Raw genomic sequence first — 17,622 nt, 5'->3', positions numbered from 1 at the left:
GTTAAATCAGAAATCGGACAAAGACTGAGGGACCAAGGGAGGAGAGATTATCTAATCCTCTTTACTGGAACAAGTGAAAATCTCACTATTTTCCCCAAATAAGAAATATGCTCTGTCAGAATAACAGTGAAGCGTGTTTGTGCACATTCACCACAACCTCTGTCACCAGACATTCGTATCGTTAGTCTGGGCTGGGGGAAAACACATTTGCCTCTCTGCAAATGGGCTTCCAGGAAACACAGCAAGGAGAGACTGTTCCAGGTAACACAGTGACTCTCCTCGCTCAATGGAGCAGGCTGGCACTGTGAACTTCCCCAGGGAGCATTAAGGAAGGGAATTTGGTTATTAATTAGTAAGTTCCGTGGCCTTTGTGCAGCCCGGTGACTGTGCCTGCCCAGGGCAGCATGTGGGGCTGTGGGGGCAGGAGGACGTGTGTACAGCCAGGGTGTTGTGTTGATGATGCCTCCTTTGCTCTCGGGAAGATTAACCTATTTTTAGACCAAACTCTTGGTGGGAGGCCAGGAGAAACCTTCTATCTTTTAGATTTATGGAGGTTGCCAGGCAGATCTTAAAACACTTTCTCTAAGCTGTATTTATTTGTGTTTTGGCTTCTTTTTAGAGGCCAAGTTCGCCGTGTCTCTTTGGATAGGACCCTCGATATTGAAACGGGTCTGGAGTCTGTCAAGTAGTCCAAATCATTCAACATTTGGAATTACCGTGCAAAAGAAAGTAATTTATTTTCTAATTATTCTCTGTCTTGCACAACCGTGCAGTGCTGAAGTGTCGCTATTTAAAATATTTATCTCTCTCCGCTGCATGATCTGCTCGAAGGCCATGGAGGGGCGATGAAATAAAAGCACTCCTTCCCAATGCAGGCACATTACTTTGACTTGTCTTGGGCTGTTTTGACGTCTCCCTGTAAATACATTTATTTTTCATTAGGATGTTTCTGGGTTTGTGGCATCCAGGAAAGCCAAAGCCATTATGCTGTTCATCTGGTAGAGACAAAATGAAGATAAACAAGTGTAATGAACTCCCGCTGAAGCCATTTCTCTGTTGTCTTTCCCGTGCTGCCAGTGTGTGCATGGGCAGGTACAGTTTTGTTCTGGCTGGGGGGAGGGAGGGGGGGGAGCTGCTGCCTCTTGTGTTGTTTCTCTGCAAGGAACATTGAGTTGGTGAGAAGGATTCAAGCTCCAGTTGTGCTGTAGTCCCCAGGTTTTGGTGTTGTGTCTGGAGAGCTCAGGCATGCAGCATCACCTGTGGCTTCCTTCGGGAAGCTGGGGGGTTTCTCTTGCGATCTTGCTCCCACAGCAGTTTCCTCTATCCCTCTCCAGTGTGTGACAAGGATAAATGCACCGGAGATGGAAATATGAGGAGGGAATGTCTGTGAGGTTCAGGTGGGTGCTGATGGGGCTGGTGGTGGGGATTGGAGGAACATGCAGAGGATGACACTTGAGTACTGCATCCAGCTTTGGGGTCCCCAGCACACGAAGGGCATCGACCTGTTGGAGCAAGTCCAGGTTCATTAGAGGGATGGAGCATCTCTCCTATGGGGAAAGGCTGAGAGAACAGGGATCCTCCAAGCTGGAGAACAGAAGGCTTCAGGGTGACCTGAGTGTGGCCTTCCAGTATCTGAAGGGAGCCTGCAAGAAAGATGGGGAGGGACTATTTACAAGAATATGTAGTAACAGGACAAGGGGAAATGGCTTCACACTGAAAGAGAGTGGGTTTAGATTAGGCAGTAGGAAAAATTCCTTACTGTGAGGATGGCAAGGCCCTGGCACAGGTTGGCCAGAAAAGCTGTGGCTGCCCCATCCCTGTAAGTATTCAAGGCCAGGCTGAATGGGGCTTGGAGTACTCATCCCAGCCATGGGCTCAGGAAAACTATTGGAGAGCCTGTGGCTTGGTAGCAAATATCCAGTAGTGTGGAGGTTGGTGGATAGGGAGTTAAATGCAGCCAGAGACAGGAATATTGTTTGGAGATCAGGGAAAGCTTGGAAAGGATAGGAAGTAAACTGCAAAGAGGCATGAAGACGAGAATAAAATTGAAAGTGAATATTGAGCTCTCTATGGTGGCACATATGCTCTTTCTTCATCCTAGTCTTCCAATTTTTTCCTATTTATTTGAGCCCTCCCTCCTGTGCCCATCCCCACCCTTCCAAACGGACTCGCTCATTGAGTCTGAGCGAGTTTATGCTGAATTTTAAAATAACTTCTTTTCCTCCATCTCTAAACTGCTAATCTCCCAGGCTGAAGAATCCTGGGACAAAGAGGAGTCCGCAGAGTGGAACTCTGTAAAATTAGCTTTTGCAGCATTAGTGTTTGCACAGTTACAGGCTGAAGACCTGTGCTCCCCCCGCCTGGCACCCTGCCTCCCTTCCCCAGGAAGGCTGTAAGGCAGTGCAGAGCCAGCTGCCTTCCTCCTCCTGGTCCTCCTCCTCCCTTGCAGCCATCCCTCCACTGGGAGCGGAGAGGAGGGGAGATGTTTGCATTCCTTCGGACAAGGGTTTAATTTGCATTATCTTGGGCTTGTCTGCTGTTGTCAGAATGTGCTCGCTCTCAAATGCAGCTTAAAATCGAAATTCTAGTGCCTGTGTTGTGTCATGGGGGTGATCAGCTGGGGAAAGAGGGCACATGGGGGGATATTATTTGGGTGAAACCAAGCTGAGACTTGGCACGTGCTGTGCATTGCTGCCTTGTGCCGTAAGCCCTCTGACTTGGGGCAAGCGGTTTAATCTGGAACATCCATATGCAGAATAAGGGAAGGTTTTGGAGTGGAGGGAAGGTGCAGAGGTTACAGGCTGGTGCACTGCTGTGATGGCCCTGCAAGGAGAAACCTGTCTGTGCCTTTGGGGTGGTGAGTGGCTTTGAGTGAGTGGCTTTGAGCCCAACGGCTGCAGAGGACCCAGGGCTCTCTGCCTGGGTGCCCGAGGGAACACCACAGAACAATAGCTGATGCCCTGAAATGTAGCACTGAGCTTCTTATGTTCTATTATGCCCAATTTTGGTGTAAGAACACTTCTTTTGAGCACCTTGCACCAGTTTTCACTCTCTGCGACTTGCTTTCTGCAATTCACCTATTCGAACCCCATCCTCGTTGCCTGTGCTTCTTTATTCCTCACTGCTTCTGCTATTGTTTATTAACTTGCTCTGCATGGCATCTGGGGAATTTGTTCATTGGAAAAGCAAAATGAAGTTGCATTTCAGCCTAAAATGTAGGAAGGAGCTCGCAGCCTGCCGGGCCTTGAGCAGGATCCAGCGCTAACGCTGCAAACCCTCCCCGCTTCCTCTCCCGGCCCCGCTCAGCTGATTGCCTTCTATTTTTCCTTGTGGTGTTGTTATTAATAATCATATACCAATCTCCTCTGACAATCACAATCATTTCCTGGGAGAGAGCGAATCCAACTCAACCACATCCAGCTACCCAGCGAAATGATGCTGTGTCTACCAGCCTGATGAATGCCGCTCCTGTCTGTGCCCTTTCTGTGCGTGGAGCACTTGATGATGCTGGAGGCTGCACTGGAGATTTTAAGCTGTCTGTTTCTCAAGGAAACTGGCTGCAGGGAGGAGACATGGCTGCCCAGGATTAAAGGGGATGGTGATTTTTTGGGGAATGACCATGAGAAATAATACAGTGCCTGGCTGTTTCCCTGGGTGCGTCTGCCTGCAGAGGTCAAGTACGATGGGACTGTCCAGGGATCTGGTGTCCTCAGCCCAGTTCTGCATGGATAAAGCCTCTACCCTTAGTGTGTGGTTGTAACTGGCTTTGCAAAATGTTTTTCAGGAATAGATTGAGCCACATACCTTGTGATTCTTCCTGTATCCCCCCGTTTCCATCCTCCTGTGAGATGGGAGCTCTTGCTAACTGGTTTCTTGCTGGAAAGGATTTCCAGGGGCAAAACAAGAAAAAGCTTTCCAGGGTGAAAGCTTTTTCCCAGAGTTCACTGGATCCTCAGTTATCTCCCTCATACTCTCAGCTTGGCTTTGCAGGCTCCCAGGCTATCTGTGCTGCCAGGTTTTTCTACCAGAGCAATTTCCCTTGTTGCAATTCTTGACAGCACCACTTTTTCTCCAAGAAACATGGGGCTGCTGAATGTCTGGCGAACTCAATTGGCCTGGATGGATGGGATGAGCCAGCTGGGTGTGCTTTGAGACAGAAACCACCCTTCCTGGGCCTAAAGAAAAGGTGGTGATTGCAACTTGCCGGGTTGAAGGATTGTGCTTGGGTGGGAAGGAAAGCGTGGTAGGGAACTGCTGGTAGGCACAAAACAGGGTGCTCTCCTGTGGGGTACCCCCCTGTTGTGGCTTTTCTCCAGGGTGCCTTGCTCTGCAGCCTGCGTGGCTCTGCCCTTTATTTCACTTCATGGGAAGTTGTCTTTTTGGCTGTCGGGATTACTGTGGCTGGCTGTGCCACGGGGGAAGCTGGGCTTGGCGGGCACACGTTCCACGTGCAGTGGGATTGCCAGGGGCTCGTTGAAGTGAGGTGCCCAGGAAGGGCAGAGCTGTGGGTTGTGTCTTGGGAAATGAGGTCAAGAAACCCTTGGGAGCTCAATTAACCACAGATGACCGGGACAAACTAGGACACCGATTGCATGACTGGCGAAGACAAGAGCCCGTGGCCTGCTTGGTTTGCTCCAGGCTTAGAATGTCTTCATTTATTTTGCCTTTATTTGTCACTATTTTGTTCTTGGATCCAGCATTTGGAAGCCCTGACCTGAGCTCCCCGTGCTTTGCCCGTGTGACCCAGCAGTGTCAGGTGGGCAGAGGCGGTGAGTGGGGTGCAGCCTGCTCTGGGCACAAAAGCAGGGCATGGCCCTCCTTCTCTCCCTGTTCCTGTCTTTGCTCAAACTCTGGCATATATTTGTCTTTTCTGTGTTTCCTGGTGGATCGTTCTATGAAATACTGTGAAGTGGATCCTGTTTTATGTTACAAGCCACTCGTAATGAGATTGGAGAGAGATACAGTGTTTGACTGCAGTGGCTGTTAATTTTAATATGCTGTGAATCTCGAGGTAGCTCTTTATTCTTCCTACATTGAACTTGCACGCTGCTGCTGCTACAGTCTGCAAGGGGGACATGTCGTGTGAACCAGAAAGGCTTAATGAATAACAGAGGGAAGAACTCTGCCAGTATTTTATAAAACATGAGTTTTATTTTCTTAAACGCAGATCACAGTGCCTAGACGTTTAGAGGTTTATGATTTAGCAGCTGTAGGGAAAGGTCTGGAGGCAGTAAGAAGGACAGGGGGTGGTTGACAGACACCCTAAAAATGCACCAAGCTCTGCTGGGCAGAAGATGAGTGTGCAGTGGAAAATACCAGTCTGTGCTGGTCTGAGCAGACAAAGTCCTTCACAGGTGAGGGATGGAGGAGAGCACATCAACAGCACGGGGCCACGGATGGAAAGTTAGTGCTGTAGAATATGTTCCTTAATGGCTGGATGAGTTGGGCAGAGACAAGTGAAATGAAAGGGAAAAGGACAGGGCAGAGTGGTCAGGAACTGGGAAGGAGGGCTTGGGAACTCTCATAAGATGCTTCAAAGATATTCTTACCCATGTTGTAAACCAAAATAAACTATGAAAGCCCACGTGTCTGAAAAGCATCAGCTGAAGGGGAGCCCCAAAGAGGTACCAAAAGGTTCACCGTGGGGATCTGAGCAGGCTGTCAATACTCACCCAGCTCTGAAGAGTGGCTTCAAGGCTGACCTTCTCTGAGCTCTGGAGGAAAGAACAAAAGGGTTTTAGTTTTACTGGGTGTTGGAATATTTATTTATTTATTTTTACTCCAGCTGTTGAGCTGAATGGCTGCTCTCTGAGTGCCTTTGAATTCAGAGGGGGACTGTCTCCACTGGTGTTCTGTTTGTTGGCTGTCTGGGAGCAGCAGACTGGAGATGCAACAGCATTTGATCATTTGTCAACCTTCCCTTCTGTGCTGAGTATCGGATGGCGTTTGCTGAGCGCTTGCACCGAGGAGGCTCCTTTGAGTAGCTGCTGCTGCATCTGCAGGTGATGGAAGAAGAGAGCTTGGGACAGGGCTATGGCACATCTGCGGTTGAATGTTTGTCAACAGCAAGGTGCTCGCTCAGCTTGCTAATAACAGACACTGGGAAAGAGGTGGTTCCAGTCTTCACACGCAATTACTGGTTCCCTAAATCTGTGGGCAGACAGAAAGCATATGGAATTGCCTTTCCAGAACTGCTCCCATCAGCAGCTGTCTCAGAAGTGTCAGTTCCAGAGCAGACCTACAAATTCTCAGTGTGGTGATGACCTACGGTGCTGAAACCCTTGGGGAAGTGTGTATGGGACCTGGCTTTGCTGCCACAGCCATTGAGGATTTTCAATGGAAAGAGAAGTGGAAGAGAGATGGGAAATGGCAGATCGTTTCAGTATCCAAACCTTGTACTCTGGTATGTGTAAAATTCAGCTGTACAGGAGCTCCCCTGCACACAGAGTGCTGCTGGCAGGAGGGCTTCTAGATTTGGAGTGCCGGGAAAAGCTGGCCCCACTCGATGGGAGAGGAGGATGCCTTTTCCTTGTCTCCTCCCCTCTGCTCAGAGCCTCCCTGAGCAGAGCAGAGCTGTGCTTTGACCTGGTTCCTGCTGTCAAGTGCTTCCATTTACTCTGCGAAAAAACCCCTTTCTGCTGGCTGTGGGAATCGAACCCCCAGGAGGGGCCCGTGCCTGTGACCACTCCTTTCCCTGCACTTGAGCAGAGCTCCCTGCTCACACCAGGCTCTGGGAGCAGCAGTACAGCAGTTTTCGTAGGGTGGGGTTTTTTCTACTTTTGTTTCTCATCAGAGGCAGAGTAGCTCACTCACACATGGCCTATCAGGCCTCTTGCAGCACACTTCATTTAAAAAGCTAATTTGTAATTGCAAAGCGATACACATGCTCCAACAACCCCCTCCTCTCCAAAGCAAACAGAGAAATGCCACAGAGAAATAGAACGAAATGGGATGAGAATTAGCCATGCTTGCTCTACTCCCCCGTTTCTCTGCTGGGGAAAAGAAGGGGTGAAGCAAAGTTGCTAAATAAACAAACAAAAAAAAAAAAAAGGAAAAGGAAAAAACCCCAGACTCTAATGCACTTAGTGTTGCAAATTTGTGAGATGGAGATTATCCCTGCCTGTCTTCCTGTGTAGTGCAGTGGGCTCTGAATCGTTGTGGGATTGAGGTTGCCTATTTCATGCTGTAAGCAGGTGTGGATGGCAGCGAGAAGGGCTGAGGGCAGGCGGGTGTCAAGGGCTGAACCCCAACCAGCACCTGGCCAGCACAGTGGATAAGCTCCTGTGCACCCCTCGGTGTCCTCAGTGTATTTTTGAGGGGGGAGCAAGTGTTTCATCCTGCTGTGTAGCTGTGGATTAGACTGAGTCTGCCTCCCAGGGGACTCCTGCACAGCCTCCGCTTGCATCGCTGCGTGCCCATGCCCTTCGTGAGCGCGTTTTCGGAGCAAGGAGAGCGGCTGCGTCACGGCGCTAACGATGCAGCTGCTGCCCACCTCTGTCTCCTGCCTTCCCCTCCTGCCCTCCTTTGCTCGCCGCTGGCATTCGCTCGGCTGCGCCGTCCTGCTCCCGAGCCCTCCCACTCGTGGTGGGTTGGAGAGGGAAAGGGAAAGGTGAACTTACTGTTGGGCTTTGCTCTGCAGAGCTGCCAGCTCCTATTTTGTCATCCCTGCTCCGCTCTGCCTCTACGAGTTCAGCGGGGGCATTTTCAAAGACATTCGCTGTAGTTCCCAGCATGGGTTGAGGAGCAGGGAGCTGGGGAGGAGCGAGCAGCTCTTGGCGAGGAGCATTTCAGGGTTGAGATGTGCGAGGTGGGGGCCGGTGTGTGGCAGGATCCTGTCACTGCCGATATCTTTTACTGCAGCTTTTTTGCAGCATCAGAAAAGCAGGGTGGAATTAGGCCACGTAGCCTGTGGTACGAGCTCTGCTTGTTGGTATTGTTAGTAGCTCTGCTCAGAATATGCTGACTTTTTCTGAACAAAAGCTTAAAAAGCAACCCTTACAAATTAATCATTATTAAGTCTTTGTGCTTGCTTAGCTGTGCACGTAGCCGTTCGGGGTGGTAAATACCCACTCTTGTGCTTGATCTCTGTGGAGTGCTCAGCTTGGGCTCTCTTGGATGGCAGCAAAGCCTTGTACGGGGAGCTCCTGTGTTTGGGGGCAGCCTGGCAATCGTGGGGCAGCAACCCCTCTCCTTCTCTCTCTCCCTCACATGCTCCCTCTCCCTCTCTCTCTTCTTATCCCTCTTCCTCCTCACATGAAATACAAGCAAACCTCTTTAAGCCTAAAGGAGTTACATGGATACTATGCCAGCATGACTAAGATACACCCGGGGATTTCATCTGGTGCCAGTTGTCATTGATTCTGTGACTCCTCTATTACTCGGATGCAAAGGCTGACTTACACTGAAGTTTGCTCTGGCCCTAAATTTGTCCGACTCCAGTGAGATCAGGGATTTCTTGGGATTATGAGCCAGAACAGAAATTTGTGGCTGATAAACCGAGTGGTGATGAGTTCTTTTTATCTCAGGTCTTGAGCTCTCCTGGCACGGTGGAGATGCTTTGCCGAGCCAGTGGGAGAGGACATGGATGCTGCATGTCACAGGTATCATGTCCAGCTGAATTTTTGGGGAATCCATCACCAATACTCTCAGAGCTGGCCCCCAGAGAGGAAGGCAGGACCAGTGTGACAAGCATCCATGCAGATCTCGGTTGATGTGCACGGTAGAGCGTGGCAGTGAGCAAGTGCTGTTTGCAGAGCACAAGGAGGAGGCAGGTTGGGTTGTCTCCTCCTTGGGCTGCACCTTGTGTGCTGGTTTAAGTGTGCTGGCAACAGCCAGCTGCAGCAGCCTGGTCCCTCTCTCCTCTGGCATCCACTGGTGGCTGTGCAGGGCCATGAACTGGGAGTGAAATGCTCATTCTCTCACTGGTGAATTCTGTCTCTCAGCCACCAGGTTCACTAGGCCTCTCAAAAAATAAGTTCTCGGCCTTTCCATATTGTGACTTCTTCCACTCCAAGTGCTACCCATGTAATCTCCTGCACATTGCAAAGCTACTTGAAACAGCTTCTTGCTTTAGTGCTTGCCAGATTCCCCCCCAGCTGCCAGGAAGAGGGTAAGCAGCCGCTGCCTGTTCTACTTGAGAAATTCAACTGCCAAGTGGTTATTTACAGCGGGCAGAGGAATGAAAATGTTAAATGAAATCAATTGCTGGCAATGTGAAAAAAGGAAGGGGGAGGAAAAAAACCCCAAACCCTTACAAAATCAGGATTACGCTGGCTGCAAGCTGCAGCCACCTTAAAAGGATTGCAGACAACAAACAGCAAAATGCCGACGACAAAGCCGTGCCCGCATTAGCCCAGCCTGGTGCTGACTCCGACTTTTGTCTCTGTTTAATCTCCCTATTCTTGTCCACTTTGGTCCCTCTCTTGGCAGTGGGTGGGGAGATGGAAGAGCTTTGGAAAGGAAGCTGGATTGTGTTAAAACAGTTGTTTCAATCCATTTCAACATCAGGCTCCCTGCCTGAATTTAACCTGGAGGTAAATGAAAAATTAAAAACTAAATGAGCCCTGTCTCCCTGATGAACATTGAATTTTGCCTTAAAAAATGGGAGTATTTTTATATCCCCTGACTTTTGCAGGGCGGAGGTGGTGGGAAGGTTACTGGGAGAGGCTGCTGGCTGGTTCAGTTTTGGCTGGATCACAACTCTTTTTTAGGTGTCAATCCTTTCCTTTACATGGAAGCTGCAGGCTTCCCTGCTAAATCTCTGCAGAGACAAGCGAATCACAACCTTGCATTGGGCAGTGTGGCAATTAATCAGCCATTAAAAAGGAAGACCTGCTGTCTTATAAACCAATTAGACGGGAACTGGTTGCTTGTGTAACTAATGTAGTGGGGTTGCTAGTAACTTAAAGGCTCCTTGTGGAGAGAGGAGCTGAAATAAGTCTCTGTTACAGGGCTTTAAAGAACACGTTGAAACCACCAGAGCACCAGATTTTCCTCAAAAACAGGGATTTCAGTTTGCAGCCGTGCATTGCAGTAAACACTGTCCCCTCTGCTTGCCTTGCAGTTGGCTGAAGAAAGTATTTTTAACTCCTGATGATGAAGTGTTTTTAAAATTAGTTCTTTTTCTTAAATATTCACTGGGTTTCTGGGCAGAGGTGGAGATGAGGAGGAGGATGCATGGGGGTCTAGCTCCTGGAAACCCCCTCTGAGGCTGGGTACGAGAGGTGAAACAGCACTGCAGGCTGTTCTGTGCGTGCAGAGGAATGGGGTCACTGAGGTCCAGCTAACCCTGGGGCAGCATTCAGTGCACTTTCCATGAATGCAGCACCTTCTTTAGCTTGTTTGCAGTGTGGGGCTGCTTTCAGGAGCTGGGCTGATGCATTTGCATAGCACTGGGTCGGTGCTGTTGTGGGGCAGGGCTGCCAGCTGTAGGCATGGCCCATCTCACTGAGAGGACATGCTGTGTTATCTGTGGCTTCTGCAGGGTTTACTCCAGCAGCCACTGGAGCAAATCTCAAGGGTTTAGCTGGTTGCATTGGGCTTTCAATTCTTGGCAGTTCTGCTAATGTGCTAATTTGAGCTGCTCTCTCCTGAGAACACACTCAGACTGTTGGCTGCCGAGCCAAATGGAGCGGGGAGTGACCTCAGCCTGCTACCTGGGGCAGCAAGCGTGGATTTCAGGCACAACCCCGAGCTTTGACCATCCTGTCAGGGATCTGCAGGGGTGCAACAGGGTAGTTGTCCCAGCAGCAAGGAAGGAAGTGCTTTGGTGAAGAGGTTCTTAAGCCGATCCATTGTTACCTGTTCAATATATTCTGCTTTTAGGAGAGGTGTGATTGCCATCGTTGGGCTGCTAAAGCAACAAGATGTATGTTTAAGTTTACCTAATTTACTGTGTGCAGCTACTTAGGAGCAGTGCAAACTAGATAAATAAATCAGGGCTTTGCTTCAGTCCTAGCAATGATTTTGTGTCTGCTCCGTCGTAACACCGGGCCTATGAATTTCACTGGGAATGTGGGACACAGCGTTCACTTACCCTGTGCGTGCATTTAACAGCATTCACGTGCAGAATTTTAACAGATCATTCTAGGCCAACCAAGGGAGCTGTTGCTAATCCCTTTCTGCAGTTCTAGTAAGCAGGAATAATTTTAGAGTGGGTCCGTGGAAGGGAGATTTTGACTGTCTTTATAGCATAAAATGTTGAAAAGACAGTTTGGGGTGGAGAGAAGGGAACTGCGTGTGCCAACTTGTGGTTTTGGCTCTGACACTTGCTTGGTGACTGTAGGAAAGATACTTAACTTATCAGAGCCTCTGTTTTCCTGGCTCCCCTCACAGTACAGTGTATTTTTTTTTTTCATTTGTGACTTCTATTTGTATTATTTATGTAGTTACTATGAGTGTTGGCCTGCCCTGCCCGCTGTCTTGTACCCACCTGAGTATGTGGTGGCAACACAAGCTGTAGGTGTGCTTCATCAGCGCTGAAGTGCTGCTCAGGTCAGAATACCAGTCTGTGACAATAAACTCCCTTTAATGAGCAAATTCTGCACTTTAGGGCTGACCCCCACCATCAACGGGCCACACGCTTTGCTGTATAAGTAGTCTGAGTCTGGCCACACAGAGTGGCTTCTGCCTCTTCATTTCCCTTGCTGTGCACTTGTCATGACCCCTAATTCCTGACCTAGCCCTTGCTTAGGCCAGGGTCTCATCAGCCCTGGTTCAACAGATTCCATCCTTATTAAACAGTAAGTGTGGGCTTACAATCAGTACGTTGGTGTGCTTTGCTGAGTCAGGCCTTTAATGATGCCAAGCTTATGACAGCTCTGCATTCCGAGTGAAAGATGCCCCCATCATCCCTCCAGCCCTCGGCTTGTACCCAGGGAAGGTGCACACTCCAGTTGAAAGGAACCTCAGCTGCAGTCCACTGAGCCAATCCTCAAATTGAGTTTGAAGTCATTAAGTGGAAAAGAAAATTTTTGTGACAAGTGATTTCCCTGAGCAGGTGACAAACTATAATGAAGCAGGGCGGTTTGGCTGGAAAGGTTTATGATAGCAGCTGTGTTCCCTTCCTCTCCTGTGAGCAATTTGGGCAGGAGAGGATTCGTGGAAAACTGTCCATGTCAGTGCAATGTAATGTCGCCTGCGTGTCGGCCTTGTGTTAACTTTCACAGTCTTTCCCCTAAAATATTGCTGGAGATCCTTTGGGAACAAAGGCAGGATGGGTGACTAGTTGCCATTTCAGTTGTACTACTCTTCCTAGAAAAGTGTTTGATTGTGAAAAGCTTGTGAGCAAATAGCACCCCTGGAAAATGGTGTAATGTGAGGGCTCTGAGTTATTTAGCTGCACTGTTGCTAGTTATAGCTGCACAGTTTCTTCCTCCTTTGGTTCTGGTCCTGTAGGACAGGCATAGCCAACCTGTGTCTGCCACAAGCTGAGGGGTGCACTGGGTACCTGGCAGTTGCATGGCACTAACAGGCTCCTGTAGAGATGGAGCAAGGGGCACTTCATAGCCGTGGACAGAGCTCTTCCCAAAACAGCAAGATGATGCAACACTGCCCTTGCTCAGAGCCAGAGGAGAAAGGTGTGAGCAAGGGCACCAGGATGGCTCTTCCAGCACGGGGTAAGGTCTTGGTACGAGAGCACCGAGAAGCTGATTTATAAGACACTGAAGATGCTCAGTGCAAGAGCTGCTGCTGACAGCAGGATGGGGCAGAGCAAGCAGTTGCTCATCTTAAGGTGCAGGTAGCCACGTGTGACAGATCATGGCCATAACACTTGGGAGGCCAAGGAGTAGGTTGTCCTGGCTGAGCAGTGTGCAGGTGTCCTGGCAGGATGGTACCTGGCTGCCTTTAATCTCACTTCTGTGCTGTGTAGATACTTAGGCAAGACATCTCTCCTGTCTAAGGTGGAGACATAGAAACCTCCTGGCTAGCTGTGTACTATGAATATTGCCTGTTTAAGGACCATTGTTCTGAGTTGTTCCTTTGAGGTGATGGGTGCCTTGTTAGAGGTGAGGCTTGGAGCATGGCAGGCCAGCTGCTCCTGATTTCTTTTTCCCCCTGATTGCTGGTTATGCAGTGCGTGGGTGGGTTGTTTTTTTTTCTTAGTACAATGTCAACTGCTGGGTGAGCAATGCTGGGATTTGTGTAAAGGTTATGTGCTCTGGTGGGGGTGCAGCCAGCTCTGCCCAGGAGGACCAAGCATGTTCTGCAGGTGCACTCACCTGTTGCAGAGGAGCCTGATCTCTGCAGTGCCCTCTTGGGGTGAGCTGTTCAGGACCAGCCCTGTGCCCTGTGAGCTTATACTGGTGCCTGCTTAATGGGATTTCTTCCACAAAAGGGCAGTGATGAATCACCCAGGCTAGACACTGCTGTCTGAGGCCACCAGCTGCTGACCTTCAGGACAGTTGTATTTATACCTTGGAGCAGGTGTTGAATTCCTGATGCATGGAGCCTAGTGCTGAGCTGGGAGCTGTCGGTCTGGTGTGCTGTCCATCCTACACTAGGCTGAATTACCCAGCTGTCCCTGCCTCCACTGCTCTTACCCAGCTGGGCTCTCCAACAGCAGCACACAGGGTGGGCTGGGGTGGATATTGATTGGCCATTGCCCCAGCATGTTAATGAGCCTCGTTACCTTAATCAGTCTCACCTGGGATCCACTTTGCCCTAATTGGTCTCACCTGGGACCATTCCCTCTCCCCACCCTTCGGAGCTTCATTTGAGCTCAAGTCCCTGCATCTTCCTGAGCTGTGTTGGGGCATTGTTCTTGCTGCTGGTTCCCTGGGTGCACTCTAGACTCGTGTTTCAGAGCTGCAGCTCTGTCTCTGGCTGGTTCTCTTGGATGGACTTTGGAGTGACACTGCAGGCGTCCTGGCTTCTACCTGTTGTCTCCCAAAAGGAATTTGGAGCTACACTGCAGGTAACCTCTACAGCTCTATCTCTAGCTCTCTCTTGCTCTTGCCAGGGCTCCAGGCATGGACTTTGCCCCTGGTTTGTCCCCTCACCTTGCCTGGGGCTGTCTATGGACCTGTCACCACCCAGCCCCTCTCAGACTGTGGCAGATTGGTGAGGGCTGCCCTGTGGTCACCTGTGGTTCCTGGCTGGCCCCCTGTGTAAAAGAGCCCCCCTCTCAGTGTTCCCTGGCACCAGGTATAGTCTTGTGGGCATAATATCAGGCTGATTTAGTGTTGCTGTTGAACCTTTAAGCAATCCACTGGTCTGAATTGAAAGTTCACCTTTCTTGAGCTTTTACCTTCAGAGCTGTCCATTGTCCTTTCCCAGCATTTCTGGGCAGGTGGCGTTTGCGATGTGGTATGGAAAGGTGGTCCTGTTCTGGTTGAGAGGTGTTGCCCAGGCAAAGAAAGGGCTGAGGATGTTATTTAAAGGGGTGCCAAAGATTTAATGTGTGTGCTGGGAACAGAGCAGGGACAATTTCTTGGAGGCACTAGGTATGCACAGCACTGCTGTGCATGCAGGAGTTGAATGTGGTCTGGGGGGTGGGATCAACAGGAGCAAGTGATGCCAGCTGGAGACACCAGAAGCCTTTTAAAAAGAGCTTGAAAGCAACACAAAACCCAACACACTTGCATATTCCAAGCAATGCACGTAAGCAAGACTCACTTTTACATTTTTCAGAGAGATTAGCGATTTTCTAATTAGGGAAAGAGCCGAATATTGAGCACTGAAATGGATAAGCGACTTAAAAAGAACACAGAGAATCGCAAAGTGAAATCACTTAAATCAGCCTGGTCTCCTCCTCCCCTTCATGCTTGGTATGCTGTTTATCTTGGCAAATAGGGGGGAAATAAATTCCCTGGAGGTGGCACGTATGCTTTGGTACCTGAACGCATCAGATATATCCATGCGGGGAGTTAAAAGCCCTAAACTGCAGATTTTTGAATCAGTCTTCTGGACCTGCAGAAATATGAGCAGGGCTGGGCTTGGTCTGTCGGTTGTACCGAGCAGCAGCTGTTTGCTGAATTTTGATCTGGATTAAGGAGATCACAGTAGTTGAGGGTTGTTTGGCCCTTGGAGCAGTTCGACGTTCGGCTTTGTGCAAGAGTGGAATGCTGCCTTGGTTGTGATTGTGAAACGAGTTCCTGGGGCAGTTTCTTCATAGATTTCACAAAGTGTTCCGAGTTGGAAGGGACCCACGAGGATTGCTGCATTAACTCTGAAGTGAATAGCCCATATGGAGATGGAACCTGCAACCTTGTTGTTATTAGCACCATTTCTAACCAACTGAGCTCATCTTGAGCTCACTGCTGCCAGGTGCAGATATCGAGATCCAGAATGTCATTGGCTTGTGCTGAAGATTCATTCTGCTTGTCAGGCCTGAAGCCCTTCAACTTTCCATGCTTTAGATTCATGATCTACAAAGTGGGGTTGCAGTCTGGGTGCCTGGGCTTTGGAAGGGGCCAACACAAGGTACTCTGGAGGGGTTCACAAGGCAATTTACACCAGGCAGTCTTTTCTTAGGCTCTTGTTATTCCAAAAAATAAAGCTAAGGAAGTGTTCTGCGCTGTAAGGGCGCGGGGCAGGGAGCGTGTCTCGCTGTGCAGAGCCCTCGCATGCTGCAACCACTGCTGGACCATAAATAAATGTTAGTGGGCACTCTCTCTCCCAAAGCACCTATCACTGCTGCCATCCATGTGGAAAGAGGAAAGTAAATAGATTCTTGGATTGTCTTAAAGGCAGAGGGAATAGGATAGGATCAGTCTATTGGATTTGTTGAATAAACTACAGAAAATAAGATATAATTCTCTGCGGACACAGGGTAATGGGCTATGTTGTATTTTGCATTTCAAGCACCAGAGCATTCAAACCAAGCTGTCAAAAACTGGTGGGCTTGTTTGAATTAACCATGGGTTGAACTGGGCACGGTATTTTTATGGCTTATTTATGCTCCAGTAGAATTTATGCTTGGCTGCAGCACATGTGGTGCGGTGCGCTCTGCTTGCCCAGGGAGGTGTGCTCTCTGCCCCACAGTGTTTGCAGCAGGAATTACAGACTGGGGAGCCAAAAAGCTGCTTTGACACTTGTCTAAAAAGGTGACTGTGCATCACTGGTGTCCCAGAGAAAGGAGGGTAGCTCGTTGGCTGGAAGCTTCTGGTGTAAATCCAACTAAGCTCACTCCTGTGTTTTAATCAGAACTTCCATCCAAAAGCCGTGCATCAGCACGACTGGGTTTGTTGGCTGCTCCACGGAGGTGAAAACAACCCCTTCACCCCCCAGATCTTACTCCTTGTCTGGTCAAGATGCTCAGGTGGTAAGGTGTTACAACCCAGAAAGAACAGTGTTGTGCTGTCGTTGATGCTGCTTGTGCCCTTCCCTGCTCTGCAAACACAAAAACACAGCTCTTGGGCTTTGCCCTAAGAGGGTAAAAAGAGTCAGGGAAATACTGTGTGCCTTCTCCTTTTAAATGGGGCCTTTGTACTGGCCTTAAAGGTAGGTAAGAGGGATTTGTGCATTCCCTGACAGCTGTGGGAAAGCAGAAACTCTTCATTCCATTCTCTAGATGAAGATCAGAGGTTGTGAGATGAGAGGAGAGAGGCCAGCAGTGAAACAACCCACAGGTTAATCGTGGAGTTGGCATTCGGGGGATCCAGCTTCAAGTTCCTACAGGGTATTTTTAAGTATTTGTCTGAAAGCAAACACACAAAGAAACTGAAGCACACAAAAACATGAGAAATGATCAGCCCTGCAGCAGGCTCTTGCTTTAACTTTAAGCCATCTAAGAAGTATTGTTGTATCCTATGAATGATATTCCGCTTGGAAAACCTTTGCAGTGCCTCAGCAGTTGCCTTGCATGCATACAAAGCACATTGCCTTGATAATATAGATAATATCTTCTGGCCACTTTTAAATTAACGGAGCCTTGGAAAGGTGTAAAGTCACTGTAGTGTTCATTCCTATTTCTTCCCCCCAGAATACCTTGAGAATTGGAGATTTCAGCTGCATAGAGGGACTGGGGGGGGGGCAGCTGTGGCTCAGCTGTTCTCTTGGGTGTACCTCACAGCCCTTCACAACATCTGTTGCCACCACCTGGCATCATGAGCAGAGCTCTGCTGGCCTTGATCAACCACCAGAAGAGGTGGTTGGGTCAGTAATGCAGCAGGACTGAACAAAACCCAACCTGAGTTGCAACCTCCCTCTCTCTCTCTAGCTGCAGCAGCCTGCCCTGCCAACCTGCTTCTCTGCAACCTCAAACCTATATAATAAGTAAAGTAATCTTGTGCCCCTTCCCTGGCTCTGAAGACAAGTGCCATGGCATGGTTCATGTCCTTGTGGCTTGCATGCCATTTCCCCAAAAGAAACGAACCTCACCTGGGCTGTCTCTGCCAAAATACCCTGGTGAGCCTGGGCCATGACTGGGTGCTGTGATGTGGGACAGTGCTGTGGTCCCCTTTGGTTACTGGTGTAGAAGGAGCCACCAAGTCTCCATCAGTACTGAGCTGTTAGGACAGGGTGGGCAACTGCATTTCAGTGGGAGAAGGTGCCCTCGTGGCTTGGGTGCAGGGCTGCTGCTCTCCCAAGGTGTGCCCCGTTACCTGTGAGGACCTTGAGCTGTGAGGATGCCCAGTGTCATTTTTCTGCAGTAGCCTGAGATGCTGGCTTGCAAAAATC

General features: G+C 49.4%; 1 protein-coding gene across 2 annotated transcripts in view; it reads left to right on the top strand.

The window, feature by feature from the left end:
- CACNA2D2 (calcium voltage-gated channel auxiliary subunit alpha2delta 2) overlaps positions 1 to 17,622 on the top strand; it is a 206,991-nt gene that overhangs the window by 42,669 nt on the left and 146,700 nt on the right. The gene's annotated exons all lie outside the window — the stretch shown is intronic.

The sequence above is a fragment of the Myiozetetes cayanensis genome, unplaced genomic scaffold (genome assembly GCF_022539395.1).
Source record: "Myiozetetes cayanensis isolate MyiCay16 unplaced genomic scaffold, myiCay2020 scf18, whole genome shotgun sequence".
Taxonomy (NCBI): domain Eukaryota; kingdom Metazoa; phylum Chordata; class Aves; order Passeriformes; family Tyrannidae; genus Myiozetetes; species Myiozetetes cayanensis.
The sequence above is the reverse complement of the archived record's forward strand: the minus strand, read 5'-3'. Positions and strand labels throughout refer to the sequence as shown.